The sequence below is a fragment of the Lagenorhynchus albirostris genome, chromosome 20 (assembly GCF_949774975.1).
Source record: "Lagenorhynchus albirostris chromosome 20, mLagAlb1.1, whole genome shotgun sequence".
Taxonomy (NCBI): Eukaryota; Metazoa; Chordata; class Mammalia; order Artiodactyla; family Delphinidae; genus Lagenorhynchus; species Lagenorhynchus albirostris.
The window spans coordinates 21,394,228-21,409,996 of NC_083114.1; the positions used below are offsets into that span (position 1 = coordinate 21,394,228).

At 69.5% G+C, this 15,769-nt stretch overlaps 9 non-coding genes across 9 annotated transcripts; all 9 read left to right on the forward strand.

Moving 5' to 3' along the window:
* Positions 1-53: 53 nt before the first annotated feature.
* Positions 54-172, forward strand: LOC132512296 (5S ribosomal RNA). Its single transcript, XR_009538028.1, has one exon. It is a non-coding gene; the product is annotated as a 5S ribosomal RNA (ribosomal RNA).
* A 937-nt stretch (positions 173-1,109) lies between these two features.
* LOC132512297 (5S ribosomal RNA) lies at positions 1,110-1,228 on the forward strand. The gene has a single exon (XR_009538029.1). It is a non-coding gene; the product is annotated as a 5S ribosomal RNA (ribosomal RNA).
* A 2,725-nt stretch (positions 1,229-3,953) lies between these two features.
* LOC132512298 (5S ribosomal RNA) lies at positions 3,954-4,072 on the forward strand. The gene has a single exon (XR_009538030.1). It is a non-coding gene; the product is annotated as a 5S ribosomal RNA (ribosomal RNA).
* A 2,724-nt stretch (positions 4,073-6,796) lies between these two features.
* Positions 6,797-6,915, forward strand: LOC132512299 (5S ribosomal RNA). The gene has a single exon (XR_009538031.1). It is a non-coding gene; the product is annotated as a 5S ribosomal RNA (ribosomal RNA).
* Positions 6,916-7,852: 937 nt separating this feature from the next.
* Positions 7,853-7,971, forward strand: LOC132512363 (5S ribosomal RNA). Its single transcript, XR_009538099.1, has one exon. It is a non-coding gene; the product is annotated as a 5S ribosomal RNA (ribosomal RNA).
* A 2,724-nt stretch (positions 7,972-10,695) lies between these two features.
* Positions 10,696-10,814, forward strand: LOC132512300 (5S ribosomal RNA). Its single transcript, XR_009538033.1, has one exon. It is a non-coding gene; the product is annotated as a 5S ribosomal RNA (ribosomal RNA).
* Positions 10,815-11,751: 937 nt separating this feature from the next.
* On the forward strand, positions 11,752-11,870 carry LOC132512301 (5S ribosomal RNA). Its single transcript, XR_009538034.1, has one exon. It is a non-coding gene; the product is annotated as a 5S ribosomal RNA (ribosomal RNA).
* A 2,724-nt stretch (positions 11,871-14,594) lies between these two features.
* On the forward strand, positions 14,595-14,713 carry LOC132512303 (5S ribosomal RNA). Its single transcript, XR_009538036.1, has one exon. It is a non-coding gene; the product is annotated as a 5S ribosomal RNA (ribosomal RNA).
* A 937-nt stretch (positions 14,714-15,650) lies between these two features.
* On the forward strand, positions 15,651-15,769 carry LOC132512304 (5S ribosomal RNA). Its single transcript, XR_009538037.1, has one exon. It is a non-coding gene; the product is annotated as a 5S ribosomal RNA (ribosomal RNA).

Here is a 15,769-nt window from a genome sequence, read left to right on the forward strand (position 1 = left end):
CGCCAGCGCCAGCGAAAGTGGGCCTCAAGAGGCAGCCCGCGGCCCCCGCCCCCGTCTACGGCCATACCACCCTGAACGCGCCCGATCTCGTCTGATCTCGGAAGCTAAGCAGGGTCGGGCCTGGTTAGTACTTGGATGGGAGACCGCCTGGGAATACCGGGTGCTGTAGGCTTTTTGCCTCCCGCTCCGCCCGCCTTCTCCTTCACTCGCCCGCGGCGGGGGCCGCCGGCACCGCCCCCGCCGGGCCCCGCTGCAGGCCCCGCCTCCTCAGGCCCCTCCCACCACGGCGCGCGCCGGCGGGGGCGCTCCCCGCCGGCCCGGCCGGCCAGGCGGCCAGAAGGCGGCCCTGGAAGGCAGCCGCACCCCAGACGCTCCTGGGGCGGCTGGCCCGGACTCAGACTCCGCCGCGGGCCCAGTTGCCGTCCTTTCGGCCCGCGAGCCCCTCGACCTGCACCTGGCCGCCCCCACCGGCGCCCAGCCCCGGCGCCGCCACCTGTGTGCCGGTGTGTCCCTCCACAGCTCCCTCCGACAAAAGCCCCCCCCCCACACCACCCCGCCCCTCTGGCGTGTCACCGCGGCCGGGTGCGGGAGCGGGATCGAGGGCAGGGGCCGCTTCCCCGGGCCTGCCGGCCACCAGGGGCGGGGTCCTGAGCTCGGCGGGGGCTGTGGGGGCAAGGGTGGCCTGGCCGGGGCTGAGGGGCCGTGGCGACTCAATGGTGGCTCCCAGTGGCTTCGGGCCAGCTGCTGTCGGGCAGGAGAGCCGGCCCGGGCTGCGGCCGGGCTGCGCCTAGCGCCGCGTGGGCGGGCAGGGCCGAGGCCCAAGGGACCGCGGGCCCCGGGCCCTGAAGCCTCCGGGGCCACGTGCCTGTGAGCGACGTGCGGGATCTTGGGCGGGGCGCCAAGCGCCGAAGGGTTTGCTGGGTCACGGCCGCCCTGGGCTGGGAGGTGGTCGCCAAACCCTCCGCCGCCGCCCGATACCCGAGACCTCCGTTCCCCCTGCCTGGGCGGGCGAGGGGGCCCTGCCGGGGCGGGCCGGCCGCCGGGCTGGCGTTAAGGCGCCAGCGCCAGCGAAAGTGGGCCTCAAGAGGCAGCCCGCGGCCCCCGCCCCCGTCTACGGCCATACCACCCTGAACGCGCCCGATCTCGTCTGATCTCGGAAGCTAAGCAGGGTCGGGCCTGGTTAGTACTTGGATGGGAGACCGCCTGGGAATACCGGGTGCTGTAGGCTTTTTGCCTCCCGCTCCGCCCGCCTTCTCCTTCACTCGCCCGCGGCGGGGGGGTGGGGGGTGGGGGTGGGGGTGGGGGGCAGCCGGCTCCGCCCCCGCCGAGCCCCGCTGCAGGCAGTAGTCAAGGTGGTTTGCCTGCCCGAGCAGGAAGCTTGGGCGATGGCAGAAGCGGGAAGAAACTCTTGAGCACAGGTTCTTGGGATCCACGGAGCAGCGCATGCACATGCGATGGCTGCCTACACAGCTGGCTTGCTTGTCTGTGGGGAAAGGCGAGATGGGTCAGGGCCTGGGTTCCTGAGGGGCTGAGAATCAAGGCAGGGATAGAAGAAAGGGGACAGGCCCACATCCCCTGAACCCACGCCGGCGCCCACTCACCTTTGTGGAAAATACGATTGAAAAGTGCCCGCAAGAATCTCTTCAGATGCCTCCAGAGTTGAGGGAAGAAGGGGAGGGGGGAGGCCGGGAGCAGGGTGAGCCCTGAAATCCAACCCTTGTCCGGTCACACCCCAGCAGCCCTCCCACCTCAGCCCCTTCAAGACCCCAGGGCTCCCCCAACCGCGCTGCACAGATCCTGCCCTGACCATAGTCACCACGTTGATCCCCACGTTGAGCAAGATGAAGCTGACCGGGATCAGAAGAATTGAGTATCCTTGCTCCTGGCATTTCCTGGGGATGGGGCCAGTGAACGGCTCGGCTCGGTAGTAGTTTCGCTCACCCATGGCCGTTGGTCCCAGGACTGCCTGGGCCCCCTGCCCTCCAGTTTTAACTGGGAGCCAGACTGGGTCATAATGGGGCAGGTGGTGAGGTCACAGTGAGGGAGGGGGATGAAAAGGAGGGCCCAGAGTGGCATTCCCTGGTAACCAGGGTCAGGTAAGCTGAGGCTGGACAGTCAAACAGGGCCCGGTGGCCGGCATACATCCCCTCGAGCGGTCATTCATTCGCTCACCGCCCGCTGACTCACTTGTTCAAATGACACATTGCGTCTCTTGGCCCCTCTTGAGACTAGGAAGACCTTGGCCTCAGAGGCCTGCTGAAGGCCTGGCTGGAGTCCAGAGCCTCAGCCTTCTTCATGCCCTTCACTGGGCCTGGAGCTGGACCTGCCCAGATGTGGAACCTCCCAGTTTGGAAGCAACTTCTTGTATGAGGCTCTCTGTGGACAGGGACAGCTGAGACACAGAGGAGGTGCCCAGAGACCAGGGGTTTGGAGTCTGCAGCTGCAGATGTACTTAGTGCATGGTATAGGACCAGGAGGGGCCTGCTGGCGGAACTGTGGCCACTAAACCAAAGGGACCCTCAGGCCAAGAAGGGGACACTGGCTTCTTATTGCAGGAAGCCAAGCGCAGGGACCCAGGCTGGCAGAAGGAGTGGCGCTTCCAAGCCACAGACCACCAATGTTTCCTGGACTCTGGCGCTCTTTATTCCTCTCTCCATGCCCTGCCGCCCCCTGCCCCTGCCCCCATTTGCTGCTGGTAAGTTCATTTTCCCAGTCTGGCTCCCGTGCAGAGAGGGCCTGGAGGCCGAGGTGGAAGGTAGCAGCGAGTTGGCCCGCGCTTGGCCCTCCTGCGGTTGCCGCTTCAGCACCAGACTGTCATACACCTGGTAGTTGGCATGGCCTCCCGGGTTCCGGCTGAGTGGCATGAAGGTGGGCGGGGGTGGAGGGTGCTCGGTAGCCTGGACGTCGGGCAGGAGGTGAGAGGGGCGGAGGAGCAGCGCTGAGCTGGGAGCCGGGGCCCGCTGGTCCGAGGCCTCGGCCAGTACCGTGAGGGAGGCGGAGGTGGCCACAGGGCGCCGCAAGGGCAGGATCTCAGCCCATTCGGCCGCCGGGTGCCGCACCTCGTGGGGATCGCGGGAGTAATCCAAGTGTCCCGTGGAGGGGTGCGGGCTGCGGTTGGACTCGCTGTGAGCACAGCTGGGGAGGCTACGTCTGTGGGCCGGTGGGGTGTCGCGCTACCAGGCTTCGGGCCGGTAGCCCCGAGGCACCAGAGCGGATGGAGGCTCAGAGCCCTCCAGACCCAGACTCCGCCGCGGGCCCAGTTGCCGTCCTTTCGGCCCGCGAGCCCCTCGACCTGCACCTGGCCGCCCCCACCGGCGCCCAGCCCCGGCGCCGCCACCTGTGTGCCGGTGTGTCCCTCCACAGCTCCCTCCGACAAAAGCCCCCCCCCCACACCACCCCGCCCCTCTGGCGTGTCACCGCGGCCGGGTGCGGGAGCGGGATCGAGGGCAGGGGCCGCTTCCCCGGGCCTGCCGGCCACCAGGGGCGGGGTCCTGAGCTCGGCGGGGGCTGTGGGGGCAAGGGTGGCCTGGCCGGGGCTGAGGGGCCGTGGCGACTCAATGGTGGCTCCCAGTGGCTTCGGGCCAGCTGCTGTCGGGCAGGAGGGCCGGCCCGGGCTGCGGCTGGGCTGCGCCTAGCGCCGCGTGGGCGGGCAGGGCCGAGGCCCAAGGGACCGCGGGCCCCGGGCCCTGAAGCCTCCGGGGCCACGTGCCTGTGAGCGACGTGCGGGATCTTGGGCGGGGCGCCAAGCGCCGAAGGGTTTGCTGGGTCACGGCCGCCCTGGGCTGGGAGGTGGTCGCCAAACCCTCCGCCGCCGCCCGATACCCGAGACCTCCGTTCCCCCTGCCTGGGCGGGCGAGGGGGCCCTGCCGGGGCGGGCCGGCCGCCGGGCTGGCGTTAAGGCGCCAGCGCCAGCGAAAGTGGGCCTCAAGAGGCAGCCCGCGGCCCCCGCCCCCGTCTACGGCCATACCACCCTGAACGCGCCCGATCTCGTCTGATCTCGGAAGCTAAGCAGGGTCGGGCCTGGTTAGTACTTGGATGGGAGACCGCCTGGGAATACCGGGTGCTGTAGGCTTTTTGCCTCCCGCTCCGCCCGCCTTCTCCTTCACTCGCCCGCGGCGGGGGGGTGGGGGGTGGGGGTGGGGGTGGGGGGCAGCCGGCTCCGCCCCCGCCGAGCCCCGCTGCAGGCAGTAGTCAAGGTGGTTTGCCTGCCCGAGCAGGAAGCTTGGGCGATGGCAGAAGCGGGAAGAAACTCTTGAGCACAGGTTCTTGGGATCCACGGAGCAGCGCATGCACATGCGATGGCTGCCTACACAGCTGGCTTGCTTGTCTGTGGGGAAAGGCGAGATGGGTCAGGGCCTGGGTTCCTGAGGGGCTGAGAATCAAGGCAGGGATAGAAGAAAGGGGACAGGCCCACATCCCCTGAACCCACGCCGGCGCCCACTCACCTTTGTGGAAAATACGATTGAAAAGTGCCCGCAAGAATCTCTTCAGATGCCTCCACAGTTGAGGGAAGAAGGGGAGGGGGGAGGCCGGGAGCAGGGTGAGCCCTGAAATCCAACCCTTGTCCGGTCACACCCCAGCAGCCCTCCCACCTCAGCCCCTTCAAGACCCCAGGGCTCCCCCAACCGCGCTGCACAGATCCTGCCCTGACCATAGTCACCACGTTGATCCCCACGTTGAGCAAGATGAAGCTGACCGGGATCAGAAGAATTGAGTATCCTTGCTCCTGGCATTTCCTGGGGATGGGGCCAGTGAACGGCTCGGCTCGGTAGTAGTTTCGCTCACCCATGGCCGTTGGTCCCAGGACTGCCTGGGCCCCCTGCCCTCCAGTTTTAACTGGGAGCCAGACTGGGTCATAATGGGGCAGGTGGTGAGGTCACAGTGAGGGAGGGGGATGAAAAGGAGGGCCCAGAGTGGCATTCCCTGGTAACCAGGGTCAGGTAAGCTGAGGCTGGACAGTCAAACAGGGCCCGGTGGCCGGCATACATCCCCTCGAGCGGTCATTCATTCGCTCACCGCCCGCTGACTCACTTGTTCAAATGACACATTGCGTCTCTTGGCCCCTCTTGAGACTAGGAAGACCTTGGCCTCAGAGGCCTGCTGAAGGCCTGGCTGGAGTCCAGAGCCTCAGCCTTCTTCATGCCCTTCACTGGGCCTGGAGCTGGACCTGCCCAGATGTGGAACCTCCCAGTTTGGAAGCAACTTCTTGTATGAGGCTCTCTGTGGACAGGGACAGCTGAGACACAGAGGAGGTGCCCAGAGACCAGGGGTTTGGAGTCTGCAGCTGCAGATGTACTTAGTGCATGGTATAGGACCAGGAGGGGCCTGCTGGCGGAACTGTGGCCACTAAACCAAAGGGACCCTCAGGCCAAGAAGGGGACACTGGCTTCTTATTGCAGGAAGCCAAGCGCAGGGACCCAGGCTGGCAGAAGGAGTGGCGCTTCCAAGCCACAGACCACCAATGTTTCCTGGACTCTGGCGCTCTTTATTCCTCTCTCCATGCCCTGCCGCCCCCTGCCCCTGCCCCCATTTGCTGCTGGTAAGTTCATTTTCCCAGTCTGGCTCCCGTGCAGAGAGGGCCTGGAGGCCGAGGTGGAAGGTAGCAGCGAGTTGGCCCGCGCTTGGCCCTCCTGCGGTTGCCGCTTCAGCACCAGACGGTCATACACCTGGTAGTTGGCATGGCCTCCCGGGTTCCGGCTGAGTGGCATGAAGGTGGGCGGGGGTGGAGGGTGCTCGGTAGCCTGGACGTCGGGCAGGAGGTGAGAGGGGCGGAGGAGCAGCGCTGAGCTGGGAGCCGGGGCCCGCTGGTCCGAGGCCTCGGCCAGTACCGTGAGGGAGGCGGAGGTGGCCACAGGGCGCCGCAAGGGCAGGATCTCAGCCCATTCGGCCGCCGGGTGCCGCACCTCGTGGGGATCGCGGGAGTAATCCAAGTGTCCCGTGGAGGGGTGCGGGCTGCGGTTGGACTCGCTGTGAGCACAGCTGGGGAGGCTACGTCTGTGGGCCGGTGGGGTGTCGCGCTACCAGGCTTCGGGCCGGTAGCCCCGAGGCACCAGAGCGGATGGAGGCTCAGAGCCCTCCAGACCCAGACTCCGCCGCGGGCCCAGTTGCCGTCCTTTCGGCCCGCGAGCCCCTCGACCTGCACCTGGCCGCCCCCACCGGCGCCCAGCCCCGGCGCCGCCACCTGTGTGCCGGTGTGTCCCTCCACAGCTCCCTCCGACAGAAGCCCCCCCCCACACCACCCCGCCCCTCTGGCGTGTCACCGCGGCCGGGTGCGGGAGCGGGATCGAGGGCAGGGGCCGCTTCCCCGGGCCTGCCGGCCACCAGGGGCGGGGTCCTGAGCTCGGCGGGGGCTGTGGGGGCAAGGGTGGCCTGGCCGGGGCTGAGGGGCCGTGGCGACTCAATGGTGGCTCCCAGTGGCTTCGGGCCAGCTGCTGTCGGGCAGGAGGGCCGGCCCGGGCTGCGGCCGGGCTGCGCCTAGCGCCGCGTGGGCGGGCAGGGCCGAGGCCCAAGGGACCGCGGGCCCCGGGCCCTGAAGCCTCCGGGGCCACGTGCCTGTGAGCGACGTGCGGGATCTTGGGCGGGGCGCCAAGCGCCGAAGGGTTTGCTGGGTCACGGCCGCCCTGGGCTGGGAGGTGGTCGCCAAACCCTCCGCCGCCGCCCGATACCCGAGACCTCCGTTCCCCCTGCCTGGGCGGGCGAGGGGGCCCTGCCGGGGCGGGCCGGCCGCCGGGCTGGCGTTAAGGCGCCAGCGCCAGCGAAAGTGGGCCTCAAGAGGCAGCCCGCGGCCCCCGCCCCCGTCTACGGCCATACCACCCTGAACGCGCCCGATCTCGTCTGATCTCGGAAGCTAAGCAGGGTCGGGCCTGGTTAGTACTTGGATGGGAGACCGCCTGGGAATACCGGGTGCTGTAGGCTTTTTGCCTCCCGCTCCGCCCGCCTTCTCCTTCACTCGCCCGCGGCGGGGGCCGCCGGCACCGCCCCCGCCGGGCCCCGCTGCAGGCCCCGCCTCCTCAGGCCCCTCCCACCACGGCGCGCGCCGGCGGGGGCGCTCCCCGCCGGCCCGGCCGGCCAGGCGGCCAGAAGGCGGCCCTGGAAGGCAGCCGCACCCCAGACGCTCCTGGGGCGGCTGGCCCGGACTCAGACTCCGCCGCGGGCCCAGTTGCCATACTTTCGGCCCGCGAGCCCCTCGACCTGCACCTGGCCGCCCCCACCGGCGCCCAGCCCCGGCGCCGCCACCTGTGTGCCGGTGTGTCCCTCCACAGCTCCCTCCGACAAAAGCCCCCCCCCCACACCACCCCGCCCCTCTGGCGTGTCACCGCGGCCGGGTGCGGGAGCGGGATCGAGGGCAGGGGCCGCTTCCCCGGGCCTGCCGGCCACCAGGGGCGGGGTCCTGAGCTCGGCGGGGGCTGTGGGGGCAAGGGTGGCCTGGCCGGGGCTGAGGGGCCGTGGCGACTCAATGGTGGCTCCCAGTGGCTTCGGGCCAGCTGCTGTCGGGCAGGAGGGCCGGCCCGGGCTGCGGCCGGGCTGCGCCTAGCGCCGCGTGGGCGGGCAGGGCCGAGGCCCAAGGGACCGCGGGCCCCGGGCCCTGAAGCCTCCGGGGCCACGTGCCTGTGAGCGACGTGCGGGATCTTGGGCGGGGCGCCAAGCGCCGAAGGGTTTGCTGGGTCACGGCCGCCCTGGGCTGGGAGGTGGTCGCCAAACCCTCCGCCGCCGCCCGATACCCGAGACCTCCGTTCCCCCTGCCTGGGCGGGCGAGGGGGCCCTGCCGGGGCGGGCCGGCCGCCGGGCTGGCGTTAAGGCGCCAGCGCCAGCGAAAGTGGGCCTCAAGAGGCAGCCCGCGGCCCCCGCCCCCGTCTACGGCCATACCACCCTGAACGCGCCCGATCTCGTCTGATCTCGGAAGCTAAGCAGGGTCGGGCCTGGTTAGTAGTTGGATGGGAGACCGCCTGGGAATACCGGGTGCTGTAGGCTTTTTGCCTCCCGCTCCGCCCGCCTTCTCCTTCACTCGCCCGCGGCGGGGGGGTGGGGGGTGGGGGTGGGGGTGGGGGGCAGCCGGCTCCGCCCCCGCCGAGCCCCGCTGCAGGCAGTAGTCAAGGTGGTTTGCCTGCCCGAGCAGGAAGCTTGGGCGATGGCAGAAGCGGGAAGAAACTCTTGAGCACAGGTTCTTGGGATCCACGGAGCAGCGCATGCACATGCGATGGCTGCCTACACAGCTGGCTTGCTTGTCTGTGGGGAAAGGCGAGATGGGTCAGGGCCTGGGTTCCTGAGGGGCTGAGAATCAAGGCAGGGATAGAAGAAAGGGGACAGGCCCACATCCCCTGAACCCACGCCGGCGCCCACTCACCTTTGTGGAAAATACGATTGAAAAGTGCCCGCAAGAATCTCTTCAGATGCCTCCAGAGTTGAGGGAAGAAGGGGAGGGGGGAGGCCGGGAGCAGGGTGAGCCCTGAAATCCAACCCTTGTCCGGTCACACCCCAGCAGCCCTCCCACCTCAGCCCCTTCAAGACCCCAGGGCTCCCCCAACCGCGCTGCACAGATCCTGCCCTGACCATAGTCACCACGTTGATCCCCACGTTGAGCAAGATGAAGCTGACCGGGATCAGAAGAATTGAGTATCCTTGCTCCTGGCATTTCCTGGGGATGGGGCCAGTGAACGGCTCGGCTCGGTAGTAGTTTCGCTCACCCATGGCCGTTGGTCCCAGGACTGCCTGGGCCCCCTGCCCTCCAGTTTTAACTGGGAGCCAGACTGGGTCATAATGGGGCAGGTGGTGAGGTCACAGTGAGGGAGGGGGATGAAAAGGAGGGCCCAGAGTGGCATTCCCTGGTAACCAGGGTCAGGTAAGCTGAGGCTGGACAGTCAAACAGGGCCCGGTGGCCGGCATACATCCCCTCGAGCGGTCATTCATTCGCTCACCGCCCGCTGACTCACTTGTTCAAATGACACATTGCGTCTCTTGGCCCCTCTTGAGACTAGGAAGACCTTGGCCTCAGAGGCCTGCTGAAGGCCTGGCTGGAGTCCAGAGCCTCAGCCTTCTTCATGCCCTTCACTGGGCCTGGAGCTGGACCTGCCCAGATGTGGAACCTCCCAGTTTGGAAGCAACTTCTTGTATGAGGCTCTCTGTGGACAGGGACAGCTGAGACACAGAGGAGGTGCCCAGAGACCAGGGGTTTGGAGTCTGCAGCTGCAGATGTACTTAGTGCATGGTATAGGACCAGGAGGGGCCTGCTGGCGGAACTGTGGCCACTAAACCAAAGGGACCCTCAGGCCAAGAAGGGGACACTGGCTTCTTATTGCAGGAAGCCAAGCGCAGGGACCCAGGCTGGCAGAAGGAGTGGCGCTTCCAAGCCACAGACCACCAATGTTTCCTGGACTCTGGCGCTCTTTATTCCTCTCTCCATGCCCTGCCGCCCCCTGCCCCTGCCCCCATTTGCTGCTGGTAAGTTCATTTTCCCAGTCTGGCTCCCGTGCAGAGAGGGCCTGGAGGCCGAGGTGGAAGGTAGCAGCGAGTTGGCCCGCGCTTGGCCCTCCTGCGGTTGCCGCTTCAGCACCAGACGGTCATACACCTGGTAGTTGGCATGGCCTCCCGGGTTCCGGCTGAGTGGCATGAAGGTGGGCGGGGGTGGAGGGTGCTCGGTAGCCTGGACGTCGGGCAGGAGGTGAGAGGGGCGGAGGAGCAGCGCTGAGCTGGGAGCCGGGGCCCGCTGGTCCGAGGCCTCGGCCAGTACCGTGAGGGAGGCGGAGGTGGCCACAGGGCGCCGCAAGGGCAGGATCTCAGCCCATTCGGCCGCCGGGTGCCGCACCTCGTGGGGATCGCGGGAGTAATCCAAGTGTCCCGTGGAGGGGTGCGGGCTGCGGTTGGACTCGCTGTGAGCACAGCTGGGGAGGCTACGTCTGTGGGCCGGTGGGGTGTCGCGCTACCAGGCTTCGGGCCGGTAGCCCCGAGGCACCAGAGCGGATGGAGGCTCAGAGCCCTCCAGACCCAGACTCCGCCGCGGGCCCAGTTGCCGTCCTTTCGGCCCGCGAGCCCCTCGACCTGCACCTGGCCGCCCCCACCGGCGCCCAGCCCCGGCGCCGCCACCTGTGTGCCGGTGTGTCCCTCCACAGCTCCCTCCGACAAAAGCCCCCACCACCACCACCCCGCCCCTCTGGCGTGTCACCGCGGCCGGGTGCGGGAGCGGGATCGAGGGCAGGGGCCGCTTCCGCGGGCCTGCCGGCCACCAGGGGCGGGGTCCTGAGCTCGGCGGGGGCTGTGGGGGCAAGGGTGGCCTGGCCGGGGCTGAGGGGCCGTGGCGACTCAATGGTGGCTCCCAGTGGCTTCGGGCCAGCTGCTGTCGGGCAGGAGGGCCGGCCCGGGCTGCGGCCGGGCTGCGCCTAGCGCCGCGTGGGCGGGCAGGGCCGAGGCCCAAGGGACCGCGGGCCCCGGGCCCTGAAGCCTCCGGGGCCACGTGCCTGTGAGCGACGTGCGGGATCTTGGGCGGGGCGCCAAGCGCCGAAGGGTTTGCTGGGTCACGGCCGCCCTGGGCTGGGAGGTGGTCGCCAAACCCTCCGCCGCCGCCCGATACCCGAGACCTCCGTTCCCCCTGCCTGGGCGGGCGAGGGGGCCCTGCCGGGGCGGGCCGGCCGCCGGGCTGGCGTTAAGGCGCCAGCGCCAGCGAAAGTGGGCCTCAAGAGGCAGCCCGCGGCCCCCGCCCCCGTCTACGGCCATACCACCCTGAACGCGCCCGATCTCGTCTGATCTCGGAAGCTAAGCAGGGTCGGGCCTGGTTAGTACTTGGATGGGAGACCGCCTGGGAATACCGGGTGCTGTAGGCTTTTTGCCTCCCGCTCCGCCCGCCTTCTCCTTCACTCGCCCGCGGCGGGGGCCGCCGGCACCGCCCCCGCCGGGCCCCGCTGCAGGCCCCGCCTCCTCAGGCCCCTCCCACCACGGCGCGCGCCGGCGGGGGCGCTCCCCGCCGGCCCGGCCGGCCAGGCGGCCAGAAGGCGGCCCTGGAAGGCAGCCGCACCCCAGACGCTCCTGGGGCGGCTGGCCCGGACTCAGACTCCGCCGCGGGCCCAGTTGCCGTCCTTTCGGCCCGCGAGCCCCTCGACCTGCACCTGGCCGCCCCCACCGGCGCCCAGCCCCGGCGCCGCCACCTGTGTGCCGGTGTGTCCCTCCACAGCTCCCTCCGACAAAAGCCCCCCCCCCACACCACCCCGCCCCTCTGGCGTGTCACCGCGGCCGGGTGCGGGAGCGGGATCGAGGGCAGGGGCCGCTTCCCCGGGCCTGCCGGCCACCAGGGGCGGGGTCCTGAGCTCGGCGGGGGCTGTGGGGGCAAGGGTGGCCTGGCCGGGGCTGAGGGGCCGTGGCGACTCAATGGTGGCTCCCAGTGGCTTCGGGCCAGCTGCTGTCGGGCAGGAGGGCCGGCCCGGGCTGCGGCCGGGCTGCGCCTAGCGCCGCGTGGGCGGGCAGGGCCGAGGCCCAAGGGACCGCGGGCCCCGGGCCCTGAAGCCTCCGGGGCCACGTGCCTGTGAGCGACGTGCGGGATCTTGGGCGGGGCGCCAAGCGCCGAAGGGTTTGCTGGGTCACGGCCGCCCTGGGCTGGGAGGTGGTCGCCAAACCCTCCGCCGCCGCCCGATACCCGAGACCTCCGTTCCCCCTGCCTGGGCGGGCGAGGGGGCCCTGCCGGGGCGGGCCGGCCGCCGGGCTGGCGTTAAGGCGCCAGCGCCAGCGAAAGTGGGCCTCAAGAGGCAGCCCGCGGCCCCCGCCCCCGTCTACGGCCATACCACCCTGAACGCGCCCGATCTCGTCTGATCTCGGAAGCTAAGCAGGGTCGGGCCTGGTTAGTACTTGGATGGGAGACCGCCTGGGAATACCGGGTGCTGTAGGCTTTTTGCCTCCCGCTCCGCCCGCCTTCTCCTTCACTCGCCCGCGGCGGGGGGGTGGGGGGTGGGGGTGGGGGTGGGGGGCAGCCGGCTCCGCCCCCGCCGAGCCCCGCTGCAGGCAGTAGTCAAGGTGGTTTGCCTGCCCGAGCAGGAAGCTTGGGCGATGGCAGAAGCGGGAAGAAACTCTTGAGCACAGGTTCTTGGGATCCACGGAGCAGCGCATGCACATGCGATGGCTGCCTACACAGCTGGCTTGCTTGTCTGTGGGGAAAGGCGAGATGGGTCAGGGCCTGGGTTCCTGAGGGGCTGAGAATCAAGGCAGGGATAGAAGAAAGGGGACAGGCCCACATCCCCTGAACCCACGCCGGCGCCCACTCACCTTTGTGGAAAATACGATTGAAAAGTGCCCGCAAGAATCTCTTCAGATGCCTCCAGAGTTGAGGGAAGAAGGGGAGGGGGGAGGCCGGGAGCAGGGTGAGCCCTGAAATCCAACCCTTGTCCGGTCACACCCCAGCAGCCCTCCCACCTCAGCCCCTTCAAGACCCCAGGGCTCCCCCAACCGCGCTGCACAGATCCTGCCCTGACCATAGTCACCACGTTGATCCCCACGTTGAGCAAGATGAAGCTGACCGGGATCAGAAGAATTGAGTATCCTTGCTCCTGGCATTTCCTGGGGATGGGGCCAGTGAACGGCTCGGCTCGGTAGTAGTTTCGCTCACCCATGGCCGTTGGTCCCAGGACTGCCTGGGCCCCCTGCCCTCCAGTTTTAACTGGGAGCCAGACTGGGTCATAATGGGGCAGGTGGTGAGGTCACAGTGAGGGAGGGGGATGAAAAGGAGGGCCCAGAGTGGCATTCCCTGGTAACCAGGGTCAGGTAAGCTGAGGCTGGACAGTCAAACAGGGCCCGGTGGCCGGCATACATCCCCTCGAGCGGTCATTCATTCGCTCACCGCCCGCTGACTCACTTGTTCAAATGACACATTGCGTCTCTTGGCCCCTCTTGAGACTAGGAAGACCTTGGCCTCAGAGGCCTGCTGAAGGCCTGGCTGGAGTCCAGAGCCTCAGCCTTCTTCATGCCCTTCACTGGGCCTGGAGCTGGACCTGCCCAGATGTGGAACCTCCCAGTTTGGAAGCAACTTCTTGTATGAGGCTCTCTGTGGACAGGGACAGCTGAGACACAGAGGAGGTGCCCAGAGACCAGGGGTTTGGAGTCTGCAGCTGCAGATGTACTTAGTGCATGGTATAGGACCAGGAGGGGCCTGCTGGCGGAACTGTGGCCACTAAACCAAAGGGACCCTCAGGCCAAGAAGGGGACACTGGCTTCTTATTGCAGGAAGCCAAGCGCAGGGACCCAGGCTGGCAGAAGGAGTGGCGCTTCCAAGCCACAGACCACCAATGTTTCCTGGACTCTGGCGCTCTTTATTCCTCTCTCCATGCCCTGCCGCCCCCTGCCCCTGCCCCCATTTGCTGCTGGTAAGTTCATTTTCCCAGTCTGGCTCCCGTGCAGAGAGGGCCTGGAGGCCGAGGTGGAAGGTAGCAGCGAGTTGGCCCGCGCTTGGCCCTCCTGCGGTTGCCGCTTCAGCACCAGACGGTCATACACCTGGTAGTTGGCATTGCCTCCCGGGTTCCGGCTGAGTGGCATGAAGGTGGGCGGGGGTGGAGGGTGCTCGGTAGCCTGGACGTCGGGCAGGAGGTGAGAGGGGCGGAGGAGCAGCGCTGAGCTGGGAGCCGGGGCCCGCTGGTCCGAGGCCTCGGCCAGTACCGTGAGGGAGGCGGAGGTGGCCACAGGGCGCCGCAAGGGCAGGATCTCAGCCCATTCGGCCGCCGGGTGCCGCACCTCGTGGGGATCGCGGGAGTAATCCAAGTGTCCCGTGGAGGGGTGCGGGCTGCGGTTGGACTCGCTGTGAGCACAGCTGGGGAGGCTACGTCTGTGGGCCGGTGGGGTGTCGCGCTACCAGGCTTCGGGCCGGTAGCCCCGAGGCACCAGAGCGGATGGAGGCTCAGAGCCCTCCAGACCCAGACTCCGCCGCGGGCCCAGTTGCCGTCCTTTCGGCCCGCGAGCCCCTCGACCTGCACCTGGCCGCCCCCACCGGCGCCCAGCCCCGGCGCCGCCACCTGTGTGCCGGTGTGTCCCTCCACAGCTCCCTCCGACAGAAGCCCCCCCCCACACCACCCCGCCCCTCTGGCGTGTCACCGCGGCCGGGTGCGGGAGCGGGATCGAGGGCAGGGGCCGCTTCCCCGGGCCTGCCGGCCACCAGGGGCGGGGTCCTGAGCTCGGCGGGGGCTGTGGGGGCAAGGGTGGCCTGGCCGGGGCTGAGGGGCCGTGGCGACTCAATGGTGGCTCCCAGTGGCTTCGGGCCAGCTGCTGTCGGGCAGGAGGGCCGGCCCGGGCTGCGGCCGGGCTGCGCCTAGCGCCGCGTGGGCGGGCAGGGCCGAGGCCCAAGGGACCGCGGGCCCCGGGCCCTGAAGCCTCCGGGGCCACGTGCCTGTGAGCGACGTGCGGGATCTTGGGCGGGGCGCCAAGCGCCGAAGGGTTTGCTGGGTCACGGCCGCCCTGGGCTGGGAGGTGGTCGCCAAACCCTCCGCCGCCGCCCGATACCCGAGACCTCCGTTCCCCCTGCCTGGGCGGGCGAGGGGGCCCTGCCGGGGCGGGCCGGCCGCCGGGCTGGCGTTAAGGCGCCAGCGCCAGCGAAAGTGGGCCTCAAGAGGCAGCCCGCGGCCCCCGCCCCCGTCTACGGCCATACCACCCTGAACGCGCCCGATCTCGTCTGATCTCGGAAGCTAAGCAGGGTCGGGCCTGGTTAGTACTTGGATGGGAGACCGCCTGGGAATACCGGGTGCTGTAGGCTTTTTGCCTCCCGCTCCGCCCGCCTTCTCCTTCACTCGCCCGCGGCGGGGGCCGCCGGCACCGCCCCCGCCGGGCCCCGCTGCAGGCCCCGCCTCCTCAGGCCCCTCCCACCACGGCGCGCGCCGGCGGGGGCGCTCCCCGCCGGCCCGGCCGGCCAGGCGGCCAGAAGGCGGCCCTGGAAGGCAGCCGCACCCCAGACGCTCCTGGGGCGGCTGGCCCGGACTCAGACTCCGCCGCGGGCCCAGTTGCCGTCCTTTCGGCCCGCGAGCCCCTCGACCTGCACCTGGCCGCCCCCACCGGCGCCCAGCCCCGGCGCCGCCACCTGTGTGCCGGTGTGTCCCTCCACAGCTCCCTCCGACAAAAGCCCCCCCCCCACACCACCCCGCCCCTCTGGCGTGTCACCGCGGCCGGGTGCGGGAGCGGGATCGAGGGCAGGGGCCGCTTCCCCGGGCCTGCCGGCCACCAGGGGCGGGGTCCTGAGCTCGGCGGGGGCTGTGGGGGCAAGGGTGGCCTGGCCGGGGCTGAGGGGCCGTGGCGACTCAATGGTGGCTCCCAGTGGCTTCGGGCCAGCTGCTGTCGGGCAGGAGGGCCGGCCCGGGCTGCGGCCGGGCTGCGCCTAGCGCCGCGTGGGCGGGCAGGGCCGAGGCCCAAGGGACCGCGGGCCCCGGGCCCTGAAGCCTCCGGGGCCACGTGCCTGTGAGCGACGTGCGGGATCTTGGGCGGGGCGCCAAGCGCCGAAGGGTTTGCTGGGTCACGGCCGCCCTGGGCTGGGAGGTGGTCGCCAAACCCTCCGCCGCCGCCCGATACCCGAGACCTCCGTTCCCCCTGCCTGGGCGGGCGAGGGGGCCCTGCCGGGGCGGGCCGGCCGCCGGGCTGGCGTTAAGGCGCCAGCGCCAGCGAAAGTGGGCCTCAAGAGGCAGCCCGCGGCCCCCGCCCCCGTCTACGGCCATACCACCCTGAACGCGCCCGATCTCGTCTGATCTCGGAAGCTAAGCAGGGTCGGGCCTGGTTAGTACTTGGATGGGAGACCGCCTGGGAATACCGGGTGCTGTAGGCT